We start from the raw sequence: 24,375 nt of genomic DNA on the forward strand, positions 1-24,375 counted from the left end.
CCTGAACTCTTTAGGCATGCACACTCAGTTATACTGCAAAACCCCTGTATGTATGGTCTTCAAACTTCAGACCCAAACCCCACTTCTATTCCGCCCTGCTCAGTCCTTCAAGTTTTTGACTCGTGACCTTCTTGGCTTTTCTTTCCATTTATTGTCTTCTTCATCCTTAGTCTGTATCTGTTGTTCAGTCACTCGGTCATGTCTAACTCTGCGACCCCATGGACTGCAGCACGCCAGTCTTCCCTGTCCTTCACTATCTCCCAGAGCCTGCTCAAACTCACGCCCATTGAGCCGGTGATGCCATCCAACCATCCCTTTGTCATCCCTTTATCCTCCTGCCTTCAACCTTTCCCAGCATCAGGGTCTTTTCTAATGAGTCGGCTCTTTACATCAGGTGGTCAAAGTATTGGAGCTCTGGAGCTAAAGGTCAAGGAGCTTCATACTCAACCCTCTTTCCCTAACTGAGTCTTTCATTTCCTACCTCAAACGTGATTCAACATAGTAATTTAATTGCCAGGGGTAACTACTTCATTTAGTCCAGGCTAGGCTCCTAAACCTTAACATTTCAACGCAGGTCTTTGTGAGCAGTTGTTTCAAATGTGTTAGCGCTGCATTTGTGAGCATTTCTCAGACTCAGGAAAGAAATCTGATTGCTATGGAACTTTTTCAGTAACTGTAAGCAAGCTGAAGAGCTAACAGTTGTTTCTGCTCTTGCCTGTTGATTAAACCAGTTTCTTCAACATCACATTCATAGTTCATGAGAACAAAGAGTGTTGAAAATTCAAGAAGGAGCATTTTTCTCACTTTCATTAGATAGGGGTCTTAGAAAGTAAGTTAAAGTCTTAAATATATGTGTCTCAAGAGTACCACTTAACTGCGATATTACTTAGCAATTAAAGAATAGTGAGACATGCCACTTGAGTCTCTTACAGCTTGCTTGCCTTGAAACCCATTTTGTTAAAAGGTCAGACTTTAAATGATCCAATATATAATGTTCTGTGCTTTGGGGATCCAAAACCATGATCTTAACACATTATTCTGCCCAAGTGGAGTTGACTGCAAAGGCATGAAGTAGAAATATCATTCCACTAGATTTCTGATCAAGTTTGCTGGCTGGGGAGTGTGTGCGTATGTCTTAGCTGACAGATGCTTGTAAAAAATATTTCAGAACATTTGAGAAAACTGGCATCTATAATTTATCAAAGCAGCCATTTTAAAAATGAATAAAACATAGCCACACTATTTTTGAATCCCAGGTCTGAGATTTGCTTGTTAAAATAAAAGTAACTCATTTTGAAAAGATACAAGTTGTAGTTCTAGTATGTAATTTCATAGTTTTGCAAATACGTTTCTACCTTAAAAATGTAAACTTATTTCTTTATTGAGACATGTAACAATAAATATATTAAAAGGAAAATAAATTGGCAATACACCCCAATCCAAAATGCATCAATTTAAAATATGTTTACCTATACTAATGAATGTCTATTGGAAGAAGAGAAAGATGCACAGTGAATTGATACAGGATATGTTTTATATTATGTTCCCTAAAGAAAACTCTTTATGAACAATTTATAGAAACTAACTATAACAATAGTGAAAGAGAACAGGAAAGAAAGGATAATAAAAATGAAAGAAGAAAACCCAAACAGGAGAGTCGTTACAGTATGATTCAGTGGACACTTAGGTTAAAGAATGATGATAGATCAATACAGAAATTTATCAGACAAAAAACAAAATTTATTTTTTTCTTATATCACATTTAATTAGAATTTTTGTCAAAATGAATAAAAAAGGATTGTGGCATAGTTAAAAGAATGCCCAGAACTGGATATTAGGAAGAATATTCTTAAATAGCCAGTTATTGTATACAACTAAATTTATTGTTAACCCATTCTTCATTTCTATAGTGAGGGGACTGCTTACTTCTGGGTCAATGGCTCCATTATTCTAGATAACTTAAATTATCTGCATGTGGAACTTAAGAGCTCCAGTCAACTAGTAGAAGTAGCAAATTAAGAAAGTAAAGGGGGCATGGACTCTAAGATATTTTTAACTATAAAGTTAGCTTTCTTTTTGTGCAGTTACCTACCAGATAACTCAAAAGAAAGCACAGTCCTACTCACTCTGTCGTAGAAAAAAAAAAATCTCGAATGAAAAGATTTTGACTGTCAAATTTCACTGAGGCTCATCATTACTCTTTGGAAAAATTGATCATTACTCAGAGAAGCTCTTAGAATTTCTGTGGTTTTAGCAGGTTATTACAACTTATTATTAATTCAGGGCCACAGATACACCCTGGTTTTCAGATCCGCTGATCTCTTTGATACAGATCTCTTGTCAGGAATGCTGAGCAAATGCTTTCTTAAAAATCCCTTAACAGTAAATTCAATTTCAGGCATATGATCTATCTTCAAATCTTCTTATATTAATAGAAGGTATTTACAACTTTGAGTTGAGAAAAGAGACAGGGAGAATATAAAAATGTCAAATAGTTAATTGAAAAAACACAATATTTTCTACTTTCTGGGACTGACAGTACAGAGTTATCTTTAAAAAGGAAATGGGGGTTTCCTTTGTTATTTAAACAAGCCTCCTCCTCTGTTAATAGAAAGTGCTTATAGCTGAGCTGAGCACTTTCAGCCCATAGCTGAACTTCATTTAGAACACACATTGTGTTGTTGGAGAAGGAAATGGCAACCCACTCCAGTACCCTTGCCTAGAAAATTCCATGGATGGTGGAGCCTGGTGGGCTACAGTCGATGGAGTAGCAAAGAGCTGGACATGACTGAGCGACTTCACTCTTAACTCATGTTGCTATGGATACAATATTACAGCTTAGGATAGTGCTATTCATTGATTATTTAAAGAAGGCAATTGTTCGTATTATTATAGAAACTCAGAGTTAGGGAGCATTTCCAAACTTGATCTCACCCATCCCTTTCCTCTACTTATTGCAAATAAGAAGATGAGATTTTCTATGTGGAGTCAGACAATTCAAACCCAGCTGTCACTTGATAGCTGATGACCTGGGCATATCACTTAGTTCTTTGGTTTATGGTTTATTCATCTGAAAGCTGTTAAAATAATATATAATTCTCAGAGTTGCTGAGAGTTTTTTAAAAGATACAGATTACATAGAGTTCATGGTCAGCAAAATTGAATTTCACTTCCCTTAGCAACTCAGAAAAAGTTGAGTTGGTCAATTTTTTGTTTATTCTCAGATTTATCATCACCCATGCCCTGCTCTGGCTAACTGGTACCAGTGTTATCTCTGTATGAATGATAGCTTCTATTTTCCTGGCTGGGTGATGTCTAATACAATCACTTAATCTCCTTGTGAAGGGTGATTATCACAGATTTTATTTTTATTTGGTTTTACTTTCTGAGTTAATCATGGCTATTCTCAGTTATTCACATTCCCCTGGTTAGCATAGGTTTATAAGAACTGTAACGAACAAAGTGATTAGACACTTTTATTTTCCTTTTTGCACATTAGGAAAAGTTTCATAAATCTAATTTTGCTATTCTTAGCTGTGCCACATCTTCTGATTTGTGTTTACAAGTAATTGCACCCAGTGAATAAGTGCTTGGACTATTTCAAATTATGCTTATGGAAATCACATTCTAATTTCATTCTAATTTTTTTAAAAATTATATTTTAATAGCTTCAGTGCTCTTAAGCAACAACAGTTTAATTATTTTGACTATATTGTAATGTGTGCCTATTTTCTCTTCATGATCCATCTGTGTTATTGAAAAACTTGCAATTAATTCTTAGGAGTTAATGAATTACTAGAGGGAAAAATCTTCTGATGTTGGTCATTGAAGGACTGAATTAGTTACTACTCAGAGAAAGATAGAGTGAGTGTATTTACATAGATGATCATTTAGTTTCATCTTATCCCAGAGTATAATGGCTGGGTGGTAATCACTCTTAACTTGGAGACAGTTTTGTCCAACTCTGTGCAGCTGTTGAAAGGAACAGTTATTATACATGTTCAGCATTGAGGGTAAGGAGGAACGATTATATAGAGGCTGCTTTAATTAGTCAGGATAAGTAATGCTAACTGCTGCAACACACTCTGAGATCTCAGTGGATTAAAAAAAATGTAAAAGATTTTTTTTTGCTAATTAAAAATATGTTTCTCTTTTTCTTAATAAAGGAAAATGTTTAATGTTTTCTTGTTTTTTTTAATTTTTACAATGTTGTGCTGGTTTCTGCCATATAACACAAATCAGCCATAAGTATACATATATCCCCTCCCTCTTGGATCTCCTTCTCGCTCTCTCATTCCATTCTTCTTGATCATTGCAGAATACCAGTCTGAGCTTCCTGCGTTATATAATAACTTCTCACTAGCTATCTGTTTTTAATGGTTCATACAGGGCCTAATGCGAGCTAGTGAAGAGTCTCCTCCATTCTGAGATGCAATGATACAGGCTCCATCAAACTTGTAACCCAACCATCTCACCTATGGACTTCACGTAGGATGTTTTCAAGGAGCAGAACTGGAAATAACATATCACTTCTGCCTGATGCATTGATCAGCACCTGGTATCATGGACTTAATGTAGTTACAAGACAAATTCAGACAGCACAGGAAATGGTAGATGAATGTTTTCTATGTCTGCTGTGTTCATAGAAGGTGGGGATGGGAATCAGGAGAAAAAAACTGTGCATCAATCTTTTTCTTCCTGGAATATCTGGACTTCTTGCTTTTCTGAGGAATTCTTCTGTAGGTCTTTTGGTAAGAGAGATTTGGAAGCTACTTTCTTCTTGACCCCTATCCAAATACCCTTCAGGCAAAATGTTAATTGCTCCTTTCCCTACATTAAAATTTTTTGTATCATTATCATTAATATCAATAAGAGCTTCTAATCATTGATCACTTACTTTATGGCATTCTATATATATATAATTATTATATATACAAAATATGTACTTCTATGTATATATGTATGAGTGAGTGAGTGAGTGAAGTCGCTCAGTCATGTCTGACTCTGCGATCTCATGGACTGTAGCCCACCAAGCTTCTCCATCCATGGGATTCTCCAGGCAAGAATACTGGAGTGGGTTGCCATTTCCTTCTCCAGGGGATCTGCCCAACCCAGGGATCGAACCCAGGTCTCCCGCATTGCAGGCAGAAGCTTTAACCTCTAACTTCCACCCAAAATTCTATAATATAGATATCATCACTCTTTTATAAATGAGGGCATGGAGAATTTAAAAATTAAGTAAAAAACTCACTTTTGCAACACAGAGCTAGTAAGTTGCAAAGATGGGAGTCAAGGTCTCTCTGGTTCCAAATAAACACTCTTTCCCATTATGTGTATCTGCCTCCACCATCTATTTTGTATCTTTTCATACACAGTGCAGATGGTCTCTCTGAGCTAGTCTTTAAAACTCCAGAGCCCAGCATGTTTAAAGGCTTTCAAACACATGTGCTGATAAATGATGGAGCATTAATTAAGGCTCACGAGAACTTACAGATGTTCTTTCTTTCCTTCTTTCTATACCTTCTTTACCTTGTCAACTGGTTCCAGTACTGCTGCTGCTGCTGCTGCTGCTAAGTTGCTTCAGTCGTGTCCGACTCTGTGCAACCCTATAGACGGTAATCCATCAGGCTCCCCTGTCCCTGGGATTCTCCAGGCGAGAACACTGGAGTGGGTTGCCATTTCCTTCTCCAATGCACGAAGGTGAAAAGAGAAAATGAAGTTGCTCAGTCGTGTCTGACTCTTAGCGACCCCGTGGACTGTAGCCTACCAGGCTTCTCCATCCATGGGATTTTCCAGGCAAGGGTACTGGAGTGGGGTGCCATTGCCTTCTCTGGGTTGCAATACAGCCTAGGTTAACTAGAAAGGGCAAGCAATTATTTTGTGTAGCACTTGGTAGCAGCTAAGCTCTGAGAAGAGCTCAGGGCAGTTTCCATCGCTGACTTAGTTCACACAAGCACTCTAAGGAGACCTTTCCCTGCTGCTCTCCACTTGTTTCCCTGCTGTTACTGCTACTTGCATTAGTTTCTTAAGGTCACTGTACAAAGTGCCACAAACTTGTTGATTTAAAACAATGGTTATTTATTTTTTCATAAAAGCTAAAAGTCTTTTTCATAGAAGCTAAAAGCTCAACATCATGGTGTTAGCAGGGCCATGCTCTCTCTGAAACCTGTAGCGGACAATCCTTCCTTGTCTTTTCCTAGCTTCTAGGGGTGTCTCTCCATCCTAGGTGCCTCTCAGCCTGATTTCCATCTCTATCCTCATGTGCCTTTTCCATGTGTGTTTATCTTCAGATGGCATTTTTCTCTTTATATAATGACATCAGTCAGATTAGATTAGAGCCACTTTAATGATTTATTTTAATTTGATTACACCTGCAAACAAACCAGTTTGCCGGTGTTGAAAAGTAGGACTTCAATAGATAAGTTTAGGAGGTGGAATTCAATCAATAACACTATGCTAATTATACTAACTGTCCCGCTTAAGCCCTTTTTCTTACCAGTGAAACTGTGCTCATTCACATTTCTGTGGCTTGTATAAATTACTACAACTTGTCTTTTATCTTTACTGTGATTTCTTCTCCTTTCCTACTCTGCTGCCTAATTCAGGCCCTTTTGATCCAGGAGCCAGGATTCCTGTAGGTTTGTGGTACCTGGAGAGATCCCTGTTTTCTCAAAGACATCATCATCTCCATGCACCTTCTGCATCTCTGGTTTCTACCTGACAGTTCCAGGAACTTCTAAATCTGAAGCACATTCCATGCCTCCTGAAAAGTGGATCCCCAATGGATTTATAACAGATTCCTCTGGAGGATACTCAAAGAGGTAGATGAGTCCTTATCATTTGATGTGCTAGGTGAAGTCTACGTCATTCACGCATGCATTTATTCCTGTATTCACTGAGCAATTAATTGTTAGATTCCTATGGTATGGTAGGAAGTGTTTGAAATTGAAGAATAAAGCATATTTTGGGGAGATTTCATTGAAGTGGAGGAGCCTGGCATAGCATACAATTTTAGTACATCAGGAAAAAAAGTTGTGTAGAAAGTAGGGGTCAAAGTACCCCCAAAACATTCACTGGTTTACTGCTCTAAAAAGCAAGACATACTCATGGCAACCCTTTGATGAGTGAACCCATTTTAGAAAGTTTGAAACTGAAGGATAAAGCATGTTTTGGGGAGAATTCATTGTAGTGGAGGAGCCTGGCATAACATGATTTTGGTACATCAGGCAAAAAAAAGTTGTGTAGAAAGCGGGGGCCAAAGTACCCGCAAAACACTCATTGGCTTTACCACTCTAAAGCAAGGCATACTCACGGCAACACTTTGATGAGTGGCACCATTTTAGAACATTTAATTTTTAAAAAAGAGGTTTTGAATATAACCACTATAAGGGCCCACTTTATACCAGGCACTTCAGAAAACCATATGAAGGTTGGAGTCCAGCTGTGATCCAGGAGTCTGCTCTAGACTGGCTGGCCCTAGAAAGAAGCCAGAATGCTACAAAATCTAGGCTAACTCCCCAAACATTTCAGGTTATAAATATTGAAACTGTAGATTTTCTAGCTCCTGAAGGATAGGGTTTATCTTCTACTTTTTTGTTTATTTAATTTATGGTGCCCAACAAAGTTCCTGGTTCAAAGTACATACTCAACAAAAGTGTTAAACAATTCCATGTATGCTAGTACCTATAGATGCAATTGCAAACACTATTAAGTTTCACACCTTTGGCCAATGGCTCTTTCTTTCATCTCTGGCTCTTAAATGCTTAATAAGGGTTCTGCTGCTGCTGCTGCTAAGTCACTTCAGTTGTGTCTGTCTGACTCTGTGCGACTCCATAGACAGCAGCCCACCAGGCTCCTCCGTCCATGGGATTTTCCAGGCAAGAGTACTGGAGTGGGTTGCCATTGCCTTCTCCGTAATAAGGGTTCTAGAATACAGTAAGGTGGACTTTAGTTTAATTAGCTATCAGTAGTGCCCAGTTTTAAAATTGCTGCAATCTCTTCTCCTTATCAAGCACCCGCATTTGCTGCATTTGGCTGAGAGCTTACCTCAAGAAAAAATACCCAAACCTCTTCCATTGAGTTGCTTTTTATTCTTGGACGAAGCTAGTTGATTAATTATCTACCCTGATGATTTATTTTTGGTACAGTTGCTCATGATGTTTAATTCAATGTAACGACAAACTGGGATGGGCAGCATGTGGGGTCAATGCAATGTGTGATTATTTTCCTCATTAATTATATCCAAAGCTGATTGCTTCTTTTATAGTTTTATTGAAGTTTAATACTTTTTGAGGTAATTCAAGCTAATGGAGTTTTGTTTGTTTCTTTGTTTTTTGCAAAAGACATAATTTGGTTTAATTCACAGTACTTGGCTTCTAAGTGGGTTTAAAAAACAACCTATATAGATTTGTTTTTTCTCTTACCTTATGAGAAATATTGATCACCAGATTGCTCCTTTGTAAAGGGGGGTCAACTCCCCTTTCTTAATTCTTCAGGAAAAATTAAAAAAAATTACTCAACTGTTGACTTCACTTCCTTTATTCATAAATACTTTTATTCATACATATTCACGATAAAGTAAGATCAATATTGAATAATTTCAATACGTATAACTTTTTGAAACATCATTGAATTCATTCAGAAACTTTGTAGATTTTATGTTTGAAGACTCTTTTTTTTAAAACTTATTGTATGGTGGCATAATAAAACATGAGCATGCCCAATATTTTAAGAGTAAAATATGTAAAATAATAAGAAAAACTCTAGGATTTTCCAGTTAAATATAGACTTTTACAAACAACATTAATTTCCAATAGAATAGAGTGATGATAAAATTTACCATATTTTTTGCAGAGAAAATAGATTTTGCAATAGAGAAATTTATACTTGATATTGCAAAAAAAAAAAATCTGTGGATAGAAATACTTTAAAATACCATTGACTATTACAGTTCTAAAAACATTAGACACTCAATTCTAGTAACCTAAATATTCCTCATCCAATCTGAATTTGACAGCCCATGTATTTTATGCAGTTTCTTTCATCTGCTTGGGGCATTGTGGTCTCCATGTCTCCACGTCTGTCAAGGACTTATCAAGGCTTAGTTTAAATTGTTTCTCCTTACAAGTGTTCCATAGTCACTCCCTAGCATTTTTGGCAGTGATCTGTCCCATGTGATCTTTTTTTTTTTTTTCTTTTTACATATCTTTTTGTTTGTATATGTGTAATTACATGGATTCATTTGGGCAACCGAGAACTGCTTGAGGACAGACAAGGCAATTGATATATTTTCATCTCCTAAGCGACTAGTTCTGGTAGAATGGAAAACAGGCCTCTATCTCCAGCCAGAAACGAAGGCACACGGACCAGCCTAAGTCAGCTTCAAATTATACCTCTACCCTTTGACCTCCCTTGGCCTCTGTGCTATATTGTAATGCATCGTGAACAAGTTGTCTAATTAAATGTCCAAAACACCTAGTGAGAAAATCATGAAACTGTGCGCCATATTCTGTCATGCACAGTGTGTTATGGTTACCACTACGCAGACTAAATATTTCCAGAGTCCTCCCCTGCCAAGGAGAATTACAATTTTCTTGAGAAATAAAATAATCCATAATCCACCTCTTGCTGCTTCAAGGCAAAAGTAATAGGATGTGTGATATGAGCGAATAAGATTCTACTGAGTTCCTGCTGCTGTTTCTCCTAGGGTGCTTGGTGGTATTTTCATATTTTTTAGATTTTCTGTTTGTTCTTCTCGTTCCATGTCTTTTTTCTTATGCCTGAAATATTTTCCACCCTTTCAACATTCTTTTAAGGCCCGTGAGTGTCATTGTACACCAAATCTGTACAATGTAGAGATATCTGCCTCTTTCTAATAAAATCCAAGGGTGAAAGGTATTCTTCAGTACAGAAAATTTCACATTTGTTCTAATCTATCATATGTTTTGTCTGCAGGTTTGTTATTTTAAGGTACTCATTATTTGAGTAATTCCTAACTGTCTTCAACAAACACTCTCTACATTTTCTCCCAGCTCCTACTGCTTGGATAATAAAATTGGACTCCTTTATTAGTCAATGAAAACACTCTGAAATTTAAATTTCAGAGCCCCTTTAAATTTTATTCTAATCTCCTAATATTTCCTTTTTCAAACTGTCTGTTAATACCCCAATTAATATTTTGTGTCTTAGTTCATGTTATAGAATTTCAGGTACTTTCGGACAACTTGAATCACATTGTAACTGTCAGTGTCCTGAACCTGTATTTTACGTTTTCAGAAAAGTCTGACCACAAAAGTATCTGTTTTGCCCTAAAGTAAGCTATTTTCTTAAAATGTTTTCGCACTAATCTTCTAACCTCTAACCATCTAATTCAAGGCCAATTTGAATGGATTTAATTCATCTTTACAAATTTACAGCTTATTCTTTTATGTTCTCAAAGTTCACTTTCTCTAGGATAATCCAGTTACTGCTACTTCAATCATGTGGCTCCTTTTTTCTGACATTATCTTTTCACCTATGTGTCTCTTTTGAAATGTGGTGTCCCAAACTGAACCGTGTCTTTCAAGGATGATAGGAACAATGTTGAAGAGAGACGCATTTGTCTTTAGTGAGTCTCTGCCCTGGAATGCAAGTTCCCTTGGCTTCCCAGAACTGCGTACTCTTGTCTCCTCATTCAGCGATCTGCCTGTGTTCCCAGGAGACTGTAGGTTGGAGCAGTCCTGGGACTCACTCCATTTAATTCTCACTTCTCAGGGCTTAATTATTATTATTATTGTTTTGCTCTGGTGTCCAGTGTCTAGACAGTCATTGTTCAATATATTATTTTCTGAGTTTTCAGTTGTTTCAAGGCAGTACGGTATTTGAAATCCCTGGATTGCTTCTTCATTGAGAGTCTCCAGTGGGTTTTGTTAGCTGTCTTTCCTGGCGCCTCTGCCTCTGCTTTTTAAAAAAATATGCTCTGAAATTTGTCATATCATACTTTCATCTTTAATGGGTTTTCTTTCTTTCTTTTTGTTATAACTCTCCCCTCCTCAAACTAAGTCCAGGTGTTTTGCAGCTTCTCTGGCTATGCTTGTCAGGATGTCTGGCTGAGAGCAGTATCTTACAGTAGCTCTGGGAGTCTTTCTTTAGGAATATTAGATACACCAGTGATGTAATTGCTAAGCCAAAAGTGAACTGCTTATGTACTGACTTTGAAACTATTGTTTTCCTTACCTACTAAAGAAACATTGGAATCTTTAATTCTAGAGGTTTAGGATACCTGCTCGAGCAGCTTATTTCAAGTAATATTCAGTTCAGTTCAATCACCCAGTCGTGTCCGACTCTTTGAGACCCCATGAATCACAGCACGCCAGGCCTCCTTATCCATAACCAACTCCTGGAGTTCACTCAAACTCCTGTCAAGTCGGTGATGCCATCCAGGCATCTCATCCTCCGTCATCCCCTTCTCCTCCTACCCCCAATCCCTCCCAGCATCAGGGTCTTTTCCAATGAGTCAACTCTTTGCATGAGGTGGCCAAAGTATTGGAGTTTCAGCTTTAGCATCAGTTCTTCCAATGAACACCCAGGACTGATCTCCTTTAGAATGGAATACCACACATCTGACATATTTATTTCATCACATAAAGAAACTTGAAATTTGTTTACACTAACCCCAGAACCCAGAGAATATATATTTTTCTGCTCTGGGCCTCAGAGATATTTAGTTTGTATTTGTCATTATTTTTAAATTGTATCTATTTGAATACTGGAGCTGAATAGCTGGACAATGACAACAAAGGCATCTTATCCTGAAGTCTCCAGGTTTTTTTTTTTTTTTTTTCTCTTTTAAGTATGCCTTTAATACATTACTCACCACTTTCTATTATTAGCTAATGGTGCATGTAACGTTTTGCTTCCTAACAATGTGGGTTGTTTGAAGGTAAGAACTGTGAGATAAAATACATTTATCTTTGTATTATTTTCCCCCTACATTTAGACCCTTAAGACACTTTGAAACTCCCACTCACCTAATGAGCCATATTTGTGAACCATAAATAGTTATTTGCACTCAGAGAAAGTGCCCATTTAATAAACAGAAAACACATCTCTTTTCAGAGTTTACCACAGATTGTCTTAGGAAGAAAAAGTCATCTTTGTAATGGCTCTGTGAGCTATGAGAGTCTGGGTGGTATGGGTTGAGACAAAATTATCGTTTACTTGCTTTTGATTAAAAAAAAATGGAGAGAGATTTGTGATGGAGAAAGAAGAAGCAAAAGTAAAACATGGAAAAAGTGAATCCAATTAAAGCGACTGAAGTCGAAGTCTCTATAGGGAAAAAAAAAAAAAAAAAAAAAAAAAAAAACCTCACAGACTCTTAAAAACAGGCTTAGCTAATACTTCAACTTCAGTTGTTGATTATAATTCGTGATACTGTAGCTCATCTTATGTTTACTTAGATTTTGATAAAGTTTCCCTAATGTGACCTTATGGTACTATGTCTTGTTAGTTTTTCTTTTCTTATAGAATTAAGAGTAAAACTATTATTTACTTGTAATGGGAAATAAATAGGAATTTTAGTAGGTAAAAGAATGAGCAATGATCAATTTCAGGTATATACATCTGTACATGGTAAACTTTTGTAGCAATTATTAATACAATGACAATAATATTGTATTTACTAGTGATTCACACATCATTTACTTCTCCAAAACTCTACAAATGAGAAAACCAAGGTTCACAGACATTGACTTTCCCATTCCCATACATCCAGCACATTTTTAGACTGAGAGAGAATTCAGATCCTAGGTATTCTGAATTCAAGTAGGGGTGCTCATCATAGGATAATACTGTTCTTACAGAGAAGATGAAATATAAAAGCCCCCCTTTTTTATATTACTGGAATAAATAAGATACATATGAAGGAGAAAAGAAAGCAGATGATTACTGTTAAATTTATTTATAGCTTAATTTATTTAGACATTATAGTGTTTCACTTGCATTAATCCAATTCTTTTTCACAACCAGTTTATAAATAAGTTTGTATCATTTCTCTGTGTATTACATATTACAAAGTGAGGATGAGAAACTGAAGTTACTTCACCAAAATCACAGATTAGGCAAGTCACAGTACCGGAATTCAAGCCCTGGCAGCCTCTAGTCAAGTATTAAGCCTAAGCTAGTCTTAATACTATTCTATACTGTACCCCTGGTCTTAAAGATGAAATAGACAGTGGAACTTTCAAACTTGTTGGTAATTGAGGGAAATTGCTTCAATAGATCCAGCCATTACTGAAAACCAAGCTCTTCAACAAGACATGTTCCAAGCATGCATGACATAACTGCCTTTCTGTTCAACTGACTTTAGTCATATGACCAGCGAGCATTCATCATGCCGAATGCAAGCAGTATGGTGCACTCGTTTAAGATAAAGGGATTTTAAAGACTCATGCCTTTTCTTTTTCCTTTATTCCTTCTCTTATAGAAAAATAATAATTTATCATAAGGACACTGCCAAGCAATTTATAACTTTTCCTGTTGTGAGCAAGAAAATGTACTCTACAGTGACTTTTAATCACATGATTTATTTACATATTCATTTAAATAGGTAAGCACATAGATCCTCTATAGCAGTGTTTCTCAACCTTTATTTAGGTTATGTACCCTCAGTCAAGGTCTCAGTAAGTTCTTCATTCTGTCTTTTGCATAGTGAGAACCACAATCATTTTTCCAGACATAAAATATTTTAATATTGCATATGATCTTTAAAGGGCATGTATGTCACTCTACTTTACCTTATTTCAGAATTTCCCATTATCATATTTTTCTCTTATCCTCTCCCTTTGTCTTTAAGAATCCCCATTCTAACACCAATATTCCTTTTAACAATCGCATTGTTCCCCTGAACTCCTTCCCTACTTCCCTCAACTCTGCCTTCTATACCTGCTCTCCATGTGATAAATCTATTTAAAGTCCTCTTGTATTTAAAATATTTGCTTATAAAAACAGAGCTTGCATTTCCAACACTTTATTCTTCTGTCTGATAGGTAGCATTGAACACGTTCTCTTATTTGTTAGAAGTACTGGGGTGGTGGTGGGGGGAGGTAAGGCAACAAAGCTCAAGAAGTCAAATGTTATCTACTTTGCTGATCTTTCTCCAAGAAAATTAGTAATTAGGTTTATTGATTGAGGTGACCTCAATCACATCAATTTTCAAGAAGCAGCAGAGGAAAAACGCAAGTGAGAAAGAAAAGAAAACTCATTTCCTGTCTACCTTTGTAGAAAATAGCTTTTCTAAACCTCAATTTTACAAGCACTATTCTGTACAAATAAACATTAGTGACTTGACTTTTTGCTTAAGATTCTGTCAGTGTTCAGGAAATGTGGGCTCTGAGATGCCAGGAGGATCATCTGCAAAGCAAATCTAGGGGTCCCGGATATTAGTCTCATAGCTGAGATGCATGAAAAACACCCAGAATAAGGTGAAACCACATCCTTCTGTCAGGAGAGAAGAAAAAGGTAACAGGTAACTAGGAATTCAACATGTGGGATGTCAGAGGCATTGTGGGAAATTCTGCCACAGGGGAAAAGACAGAGAACAGACTGAGAGAACAGGTCTTAGCGTAGGTTTGGGAGTGACAGGTGTGCATGGGAAACATCTCATGAAAGGCGGTGTGTGGTTGTTCTGATGAATAAAGAAAAGAAACAAATATTCCTGCCCCCTTGAAAACTTCTGCTTGTCCATTGCTATGTGAACAGTGAGATTTCAGAATTCATTGATAAAAATACAATTTTGTCATCATATCATTCAAGGTTTAGTTACAGCTCTAGTCACATACTCTTTATGGGGTTCTCGAGGCAAGAATTCTGGAGTGGATTGCCATTCCCTTCTCCAGTGGACAACGTTTTGTCAGAACTCTCCACCATGACCCGTCAGTCATGGATGAGGTGATTGGATAACATTATCCTCCTAATCCATAGACATAAATTTGAGCAAACTATGGGAGATAGTGAAGGACAGGGAAGTCTGGCGTGTTACAGCTCAGGGGGTCACAGAGTCAGACATGACTTAGCAGCTGGACAACAACTAGTCACTTAGTGTTTGAATCAGTTCTGTATCCACTCTAAATTTCAAGCTTGTGTGTGTGTGTGTGAAATGGGGATTATGAAACCCGTTTTGTGGGATTAATATGATAAATTAACTTAAATGGTGTATTAATATGCCTTACTAGCACGTGGGTATCAATCACTCATTTTGAGGTGTTTTAAAAAATTAAATGAAGATGTTGCCTAGAGAAGGTGATCCTAGTTCAACTATGAGAGGATAAGCAGCGAGTAAAGCCCTTAAGGGACCACCACCTGAGCAAATAGAGCATAATCCCAAAGAAAGAAAACTATCACACTTACTCTTTATATGACAGTGAATCGGCACTCACATGGTAACAAATAGTAAGCAATTTGTTATTGAAAGTACTATTTTTTTCAGTCCTTTCTTTATGTCAGGCACTGTTCTGAGATTTCAGACATTGTGTTTAACCCCATCCAATGAGATATATTCTATTAATATTCTTATTTACGGATGAAAAATCTCTTGAACAAAGAGATTAACCTCATGGTCGCTGAGGTAAGCAGAGTAAACCACCATGAGGAGACCTTATTAGAAAATGTGTATATTAATCAGTGTTGATACAGGGATATATGTGTTTCATAGTTTTACACTCAAACCATTGAATTGATGCTGTTTTACATTCACTAAATGTATGAATTCATGATGCAGATGATGTATCTATATCTCAGTTATCCTACAAACTGCTGGCAGGTAGCATAGTGAATATGGTCACAGTGCAACATCCTAAGTCTTCTCACTCAGTTTACTGTGTATGTGTGGATTTGCATCACTGTCCATGTAGTTGTTAAGTCTCAAGTGTGGTCTTAATTCCTCACTTTGTCTCACCTTTCCAATTTCAGTCTATTAATAATCCTAAGGATTCAACCTGGAAACATTTTTTTTCCCCAAATCATTTTTAAAAAATCTGTATTATGACTACCTTAGACCAAGCCACACTCATTTTTTCTTGCTCACAAATGTAACATCTTCTCAACTGGTCTCCCTGTCAAAATCCATTCTCCTCACAGGGCCTTCCTGATTTAGCCCTGCCTACCTCGGCACCGTCTTCCGTCACTCGTCCCCTTCCCCTCTACGTTTTACTCACCCTGGCTTTTTCATGGACCTTGAAATGCAGGTCATATCTACTTCCAAGCCTGAACTTCGCATTGCTAGTGTCTTTCTTGTCCTTAAGTTTTCAGGTTAAATGTCACGATTTCTAGTAAGAACTCTCATGACCACCCAATCGAAAATAAAGAGCAATAAATGAATAATCATTAACGGATTCTCATTTTTTTATAATGTTAATAATCATAAAAGACTACCCATAAAATTGTTGCAGGAGTGTACCAATACAAGGTTTCAGTCATAGTAGTAGTTTAGTCTCTAAGTCGTGTCTGACTCTTATGAACCCATGGACTGTAGCCTGCCACACTCCTCTGTCCACGGGATCCTGCAGGTGACAATACTGGAGTGGGTTGCCATTTCCTTCTCCAGGGGATCTTCCCGACCCAGGAATCAAACCCGGGTCTCCTGCATTGCAGGCAGAGTCTTTACTGACTGAGCTATCGTAAGGGGTTTTTAATTTCTCAGGTGAGTGACAGATAAAAAGAGGACTTAAGATCAAGCATGTACTGCATTAGCTGACAATAAAAAGTTGGCCAACAGTTTGTTCATCTGAAACTTACTATACTTGAAGTCTAAATCTATTTAGAAGTGAAGGATTTATTCAGGATTAATCCTACCCACGGACATACTATTTGATTTGGTTTCTGCCGTGAGAGGTAGTCATCATAAGCCTTGAATTCAGAAAGGTGTGCTCTGAAAAGGAGTACAAAAAATGCTGTATTAAAAATAAATACTTATCTTTGCTCAGTTGTCTCCAAAACTCTCTACAGGGGTTAATTAGACTAAAGAGATAAATAGGGTTTAGGAAGGGAAAGTATAAATTAAATAGAACACAAGTGTTGTTTTCCCTCTCTCCCTCTCTTCCTTCTTTCTTTCTTTCTTTGCTTCTTTTGTTCTTTCTTTTGATGTGGACTTGAGAGAGAGAAAGTACAGGAGGGTTTTGGGATTCTGTTGATGTCGTTGTTATTAAGAAATAGAGAATTGCTGAAGGAGGTTGTTTAGCAGCTTGGACTGTATTTTTAATCTTCTAATTTCCTTTGGTTTGGAGGTAATAGGAACAGACATAAGACTGGATTATTTCGATTGGGGGAAGGATACAGAAGCATCTGATGTCCTCTGGGGAACATCTCATTAACAGCAGTAACAATCCCTACAATTTATTGAGCACTCTCTCCATGCCAGAACTGTGCCAAGCTCTTTATGTAACATGTTGGATATGTTGGATTTGATTCAATTCTCACAATCCTATGGAGCTGTTATTATCATTTTTATTTTATTTTGCAAGCATAAAAACCGAGGCTTAGAAATACTTTATAATTTACCCCAAAGAACTCAGCTAAGAGAGGGTTGCAGACAGTACCAATTTTACCTGTTTTTAAGGTTTAACTATTTTGCTATTTTGTTTATATCTATGTCAACTAATTTGGATTAATGAAAGTCTCCAAAGTTTATTTTTCCAGATGTCAAGCATTTTTGTGTCAGAGATAGGAGTCAATAATTCTTTTCTTCTCCCCACCTCCTGAAATAGCCATTCCTAGGAATCCACACTTCCTTCTTAAGGGCAGGAGTCATTCTCTTTTGTCTGCTTACTGTTCACAGCCAATACTATTGTCCCTTCTCTACAACTGTAAGCAATCATTTTACATACCCCTTTCAGTTCTCTTGAGTTCTCCTTTTTTACATCCTTTTGTTTGGGGGAGTAGATATTGGACAATTGCATGCAGTAATTCCATAAATAAATTTTTGGTTTCTAAGACAAGTATCGAATATTCAAAATTTTAAAATATTGTGATATTAAATATATATTAGTAGGAAGGCAAATAAGCAAGCCTCATCAATATTCCTTGTTTTCAGCTTGGACTAGGGTCGTATCACAAGAGGAATCATGAGGTAAGATCCTGAATAGATTTTTAATGTATTCAACAGAACTTCCTATAGAATTTCATGAATGGCATGAACAAAAGAGAAAAATAAGAGATCATTTCAAAATTTTGGCCCAAGTAATTTTTTTTAAATGTTGCCATCAACTGAAATGATAATTCCAAAAGGGTACACGTTTTGGAGGGAGATGATGAATTCAATATCAATAGTGGATGTTAAATATCAAAGGGGAGAGACTCGGTAGCCAGTTAGATATATAAATTAGAGTTTGGAAGAAGTTTCTGGACTAACCATAAAAATGTTTCATTTTAGAATGTGGCACATGAAATAGAGGAAAACTAAGAAAGAAAGGAGATAGGCAATTGTGTGCATAATGAAGAGAGGGTTGAAATTTTAAACAGGGATGAGGGAGGATGTCATTCCGAAGAGGGCATTTGGGTAAAGACCTAAACTAGGTGAGAGACTGAGTCATAGGGATATGAATGGAAAGAAATTCTTGGAGATGCACAAAGGCTCTGGATCTGAATGTGACTGGAGTAGTGTAAGCATGGATGGGACTAATAGAAGAAAAAAGTCAGCAGTAGTTGTGGGTCAAATCACCTGGTGCTTTGTGTGTAAGTCACTTCAGTTGTGTCCGACTCTGTGCAACTGTATGGACGGTAGCCTTCCAGGCTTCTCTGTCCATGGGATTCTCCAGGCAAGAATACTTGAGTGGATTGCCATGCCCTTTTCCAGGGGGATCTTCCCAACTCCGGGATCTCCCCATGTCTCTTACATCTCCTGCATTGGCAGGCAGGTTCTTTGCCAATAGAGATACCTGGAATCTAGCATAGAGATATCATATTTTCTTATACTGAATGAAACAGAAATTTCTATTGAATTACATAATATATATAGACAAATTTATACTGAATGAAATAGAAAGATACTGGAGTGTTTTGAGAAAGTTGTGACATGAGTCAGCTTGCATTCTAAGAGTCATTTTGGACTGTTGACTACAGCCTGAAGGGTGGCGAGGTACAAGAAAAAGAGTAATTAGGAAACGAATGCAACCATCCAAGAAAGAGGTGATGCTCGCTTGTACGAGACAGCGGAAGGCAGCAGATGAGGACAAAGAAGTATTGGGACTCCAGATATATTTTAAAGCTATAACATACTCATTTGAATAGAAGTTAGATGCTCATGTTTGCTCACCACAAAGGAATTTGGGATAACTTTATATTTCTAAGTTTTCTCAATAAATATCAGCTGCAAATCTACAAAATTCCAGGCATTGTCTTAGATAATTAAGAGCAATAAAACAAAGATGCAGGTCTCCAGCTAGGCATATGGAAAAAGACACCAAAGCATGCAATTCAAGAAATGTCAGGAATATGAGTGACTAGGAAATTCCTTAAAACGAACTGACGAGCTTTTATTGGAACTGGGATAAGAGGGTATGTGCTCAATCTGGGCACTTGTAGAAGACTTTATATCTAGTATCTACCAATTAAAATCTTACCCATATCAAGACTTTTCTTAAGAATCCTGATGGAGGGGGTAAGATTTTCAATAGGTGAATACAGGATTCTGCTTCATTATTCTTTCAGGGGAATATATAGACGAATAATGAAAGGCATTAAAAGTAAAAAATCAAGGTCTTTGAAATATGGAAAACTGTATTCTTCCTTTTCTACTATGCAACACTATCTTCTAACCAGCAATTTCTTTTCATACTCAAGTTTCAGCAATAATAATACAATTTGGCAAATTTCCTTCACTATTTCATGAGCATTTCCTCACCAGCCTCCACCATCTCTACTCCCCGACCATAAATTTCTATCTTTTAAATACTTCCCCATGTTCATTCATAGACTAAGCATGCCAGTTCAGTACAGTCAATTTCAGTTCAGTCAGTCAGTCGTGTCTGACTCTGTGACACCATGGACTGCAGCATGCCAGGCTTCCCTGTCCATCACCAACTCCTGGAGTTTACCCAAACTCATGTCCATTGAGTTGGTGATGCCACCCGACCATCTCATCCTTTGTTGTCCTCCTCTTCTCCCACCTTCAATCTTTCCCAGCACCAGGGTCTTTTCAAATGAGTCAACTCTTTGCATCAGGTGGACAAAGCATTGGAGTTTCAGCTTCATCAGTCCTTCCAATGATCACTCAGGATTGATCTCCTTTAGGATGGACTGGTTGGATCTCCTTGCAGTCCAAGGAACTCTCAAGAGTCTTCTCCAACACTACAGCTCAAAAGCATCAATTCTTTGGCACTCAGCTTTCTTTATAGACCAACTCTCACATCCATACATGACTGCTGGAAAAACCATAGCCTCGACTAGATGGACCTTTGTTGGCATGTATTGAAAATAATTTGTGTGCCATGTTCCGAGTAGAAATATATACATATAAGGAGAAGTAAAATTAAACAAAAAAAAGTTTCTCCTGCTTTCATTAAAATTTCTCCATTCTCAGAGCAGTGGCTTTACATTTAGACTCTCATACTTCTCCTGAACAGTAACTTTTTATTAATCTTCTATCCCCAGTCTCTCTACTGCAAACTGTTCTCTATTCTGGCATCAGAGTGACAGTGAACTATGCATAAAATATACATCTGATCACTTTACATCCTTGATTTATGTTAGCACTTTTTTTGGTTGTAGATAAAACAAATTAATTCAAATTGGCTTAACCAAAAAATGGAAATTCTTTAATATACACAACTGAAAAGTCCAAGCCTATTGTGGGCTTTAGGAAAGACAAAGCAAATCTTCAAATCTTACCCAAATCTTCAAATGACAAAGGAAGTCTCAATCTCTCTCCATCATTAGCTTTGCTCTGCAAGATGTTGGCTTCATTTCTAAGAAAGCTTTTGTTGTTGTTGTTGTTTTAATTTTAATTTTAAAATCTTTAATTCTTACATGTGTTCCCAAACATGAACCCCCCTCCCACCTCCCTCCCCATAACATCCAGTCCGTGTCTGACGCAGGATACAGCATGCTTGGGGTTGGTGCATGGGGATGACCCACTAAGAAAGCTTTATCACATGGCATGATGTACAGTTTTTATTTCAGTGACTTTTATTGAATTAATAAATCTGAAGTAAAGGAAGGATATAACTTTCAACTTTATCTTACAGGTTATAATGGTAAGATTAATTTTCAGTTTTTCTTTTTTTTCTTGAAAACTGAGTTTGATGTATGTACAGAAATAAAACTACCCTGGATACAACTAACGGTAAATCTCATTCATGGTTCTCTAGGTTGGTACCTATTATTTCCCAGTGTATAGATACAACATATTTTCCTGTTGTTGTGACAGAGTTGTCAGAGGTTGAAAAGGGCCTTTATTGAAATAGCTTAAACAAATGGAAATAGATTCTCCCAAAGGCCTTTAAGGCTGGTATGAAAATATAGAGGGCCATTTGGCCAGATAGCAATCGCAATCCATCTCCTCCCTGACCTCAGAAGCTATTAAAAGATGTCAAAGACAAACAGTTATTACAAATTTCTTTTACATGGGCCAATCCCTGGTGTGTAGCAAAACAGACTGCTATTTTGTACTCCTTTTAAGGAATAGGGCCAATGAAGTTTGGAGGAAAGAAGAGAAGGGAGAAGGAAGTGCCTGAGTGATAGATTATGAGAAGAAAAGTATCAGTTCAGTTCAGTTCAGTTCAGTCACTCAGTCGTGTCCGACTCTTTGCAATCCCACGCATCAAAGCACACCAGGCCTCCCTGTCCATCACCAACTACCGGAGTTCACTCAAACTCACGTCCATCGAGTCGGTGATGCTATCCAGCCATCTCATCCTCTGTCATCCCCTTCTCCTCCTGCCCCCAATCCCTCCCAGCATCCGTCTTTTCCAATGAGTCAACTCTTTGCATGAGGTGGCCAAAGTATTGGAGTTTTAGCCTTAGCATCAGTCCTTCCAAAGAACACCCAGGACTGATCTCCTTTAGGATGGACTGGTGAGAAATATCAGGTTACTATAAACCTGCAGAAGATGGCTAAATTTGGTTGTGTGTTTTCTTCTTTTTAATCTAGGTTATCCCAGGCAAGAATACTGGAGTGGGTTGCCATTCCCTTCTCCAGGAGAACTTCCCAACCCAGGGGTCAAACCTGGGTCTCCTGTATTGCAGGCAGATTCTTAACCATCTGAGCCACCAGGAAAGCCCTTAATCTAGGTTGCATGCTGTTAAAATTGACTATGATATTAAATATCACCTTAAATATTACATTATTCTGATTTTAGGAACTTGGAGCTCAGAGGCCTTGAGCAGTTACAGAGACAGGCTGAACCCTGGGACCTGGGACCTTATAATGCAGTGCTTGCATGTGGACAAACATCTCCAGCAACAGACTACAAAGAAACTAAACAACTGTATGTATGTGCGGTTGGGGCATTAAATTGTGAACAAAAAGACAGAACACCCAACTTCCACTTTCGGAATAAATCAGGGTCCTGCACATGGTCCCTACACAACACCGCCAAAGGATAGGCAGACCACCTAAGCCATCCCTGTGGCCCAACCCACGGGTCCACCCCTACCCTCATCCCATTTAAGGGACCAACTTGCTTCCCTGTCCCCGCCCCTTCCCCGCTCTTCTCTCTGCTGCCCTGACCAGAGCAAGCAATGAGATCTGTACTTGTTTTCAGTCCCTCACGATGCAGCCTGAGTCCCAGTAGAGCCTTGTCTGAATTTCTCATTGGCCTCATCAATTTCTACAGATTAAAGAGCCCAAGAACCTAGACTGATACAATCCAAGGTCACACAGCAAGTGACAGGCAAAGTTTTGATATGTGTCTCTTTGACTCCTGACTCAATAGTCCTCCTAGTGCTCTTCTTGAGTGTTCATTTATAAATCATTTTAGGAAGTGCCTACTTCCTAAGGGTTATATGACATCCAACAAGACATTCATGAACAAAATAACTATCAAAATAGAGATAGAGGAACTTCATAAGAGGAACTATGTGGTAGAAAAATCTTGGCCATAGGAAGGGATTATAGGGCTCATGTTGCCAAAGACTGAGTAGCTTTGAGAAAATGGGAAATGTTTGAGGTCAGTGCAAAGGATGCTTGCCTATCCTCACACATCCTTCCTGCAGTGTCATGATAATAACTAACCATGACAAACTGGAAACGAGGTGTTTCTTCTCCTCTTTCCTGTGTGTGTTTGTGTGTATGTGTGTGCATGTGTGTGCCTGTGTACACAGGCATCTATGTGTATAATTTTAACTACCCTAATTTCAGTTTAAATCTGAGTAAAAAAATAGCAGGCATTATAACAATGAAGAAAGATATGGTTGGAGACCTAAACAATCAGGACTCCACTATTGTTGTTTAGTTGCTAAGTCGTGTCCATTTCTTTGTGACCCCATGGACTGTACCCTGTCAGACTCCTCTGTCCTTGGGATTCTCCAGGCAAGAATACTGGAGTGGGTTGCCAGCTCCTTCCCCAGGGATCGAACCTGAGTCTCCTTCATTGGTAGGTGGGTTCTTTACCAGGGATCCATCAGGGAAGCCCCCTGGAGTTCACTAGATGGCAGTAAAATGTGACCTTGCATAAATCAATGTTTCTTGTGGAATCTGAGTTTTCCTTGCAGTACGACAGGGGACTAGAAAAGATGATCACTTTGGCCGTCTTTCAGAGTTGAGAGCCCTGTGAGCATGAAGGCAGCAGTCAGCTCGCGACCCTGCTGCGCTGCAGCTCGGCTCTGCCCAGGCCCCTGCTGCTCCTTGGCACCACCAGTCTCCTTGATCATTGATGCTGGTGTGATCTTTATTTTAATCACATCTTTCACTTACTTTTGGGAAGTGTGTGTTTTGCTCCGATTCTCCCTCCTACCGTCTGCTTTTCCCACTAGTTCGAATAAAAGATTAACTGCATTTTTTCCCATCTTTTGAAATAGCATGTCAATAAATTGCAGTTGATTTCATTTTTATAATAGCCTCTTTTGAAGAGCCTTGACTTCTGCCAACCTTCTCTGGGCCTCCTTTCATCATCCTCCTTTGCTTTTCTCTCGGGCACATTGTTTGAGTCCCTTATCTTCCTTCTGGAACGGCTTCCACCCTCCTCACTTCTCTTCTGCCTTCTCCTTTCATCCTCCAGACATCTCACAGAGTGAAGTGCCCAGTTTATTTCTGCCCCAAGTGTGAAGAGCCCATAACATATTAACAAATAGTCATATCTGGCTTCTGGGTTCATCATTCCAAAAATTAATGTTTTGCATAATCCTAAGTAATCCCCTTAAAAAAGCAAAAGTAAAAACAAAGCAAACTCAGGTACAAGAGTTTTC

The sequence above is a fragment of the Capricornis sumatraensis genome, chromosome 8 (assembly GCF_032405125.1).
Source record: "Capricornis sumatraensis isolate serow.1 chromosome 8, serow.2, whole genome shotgun sequence".
Classification (NCBI taxonomy): domain Eukaryota; kingdom Metazoa; phylum Chordata; class Mammalia; order Artiodactyla; family Bovidae; genus Capricornis; species Capricornis sumatraensis.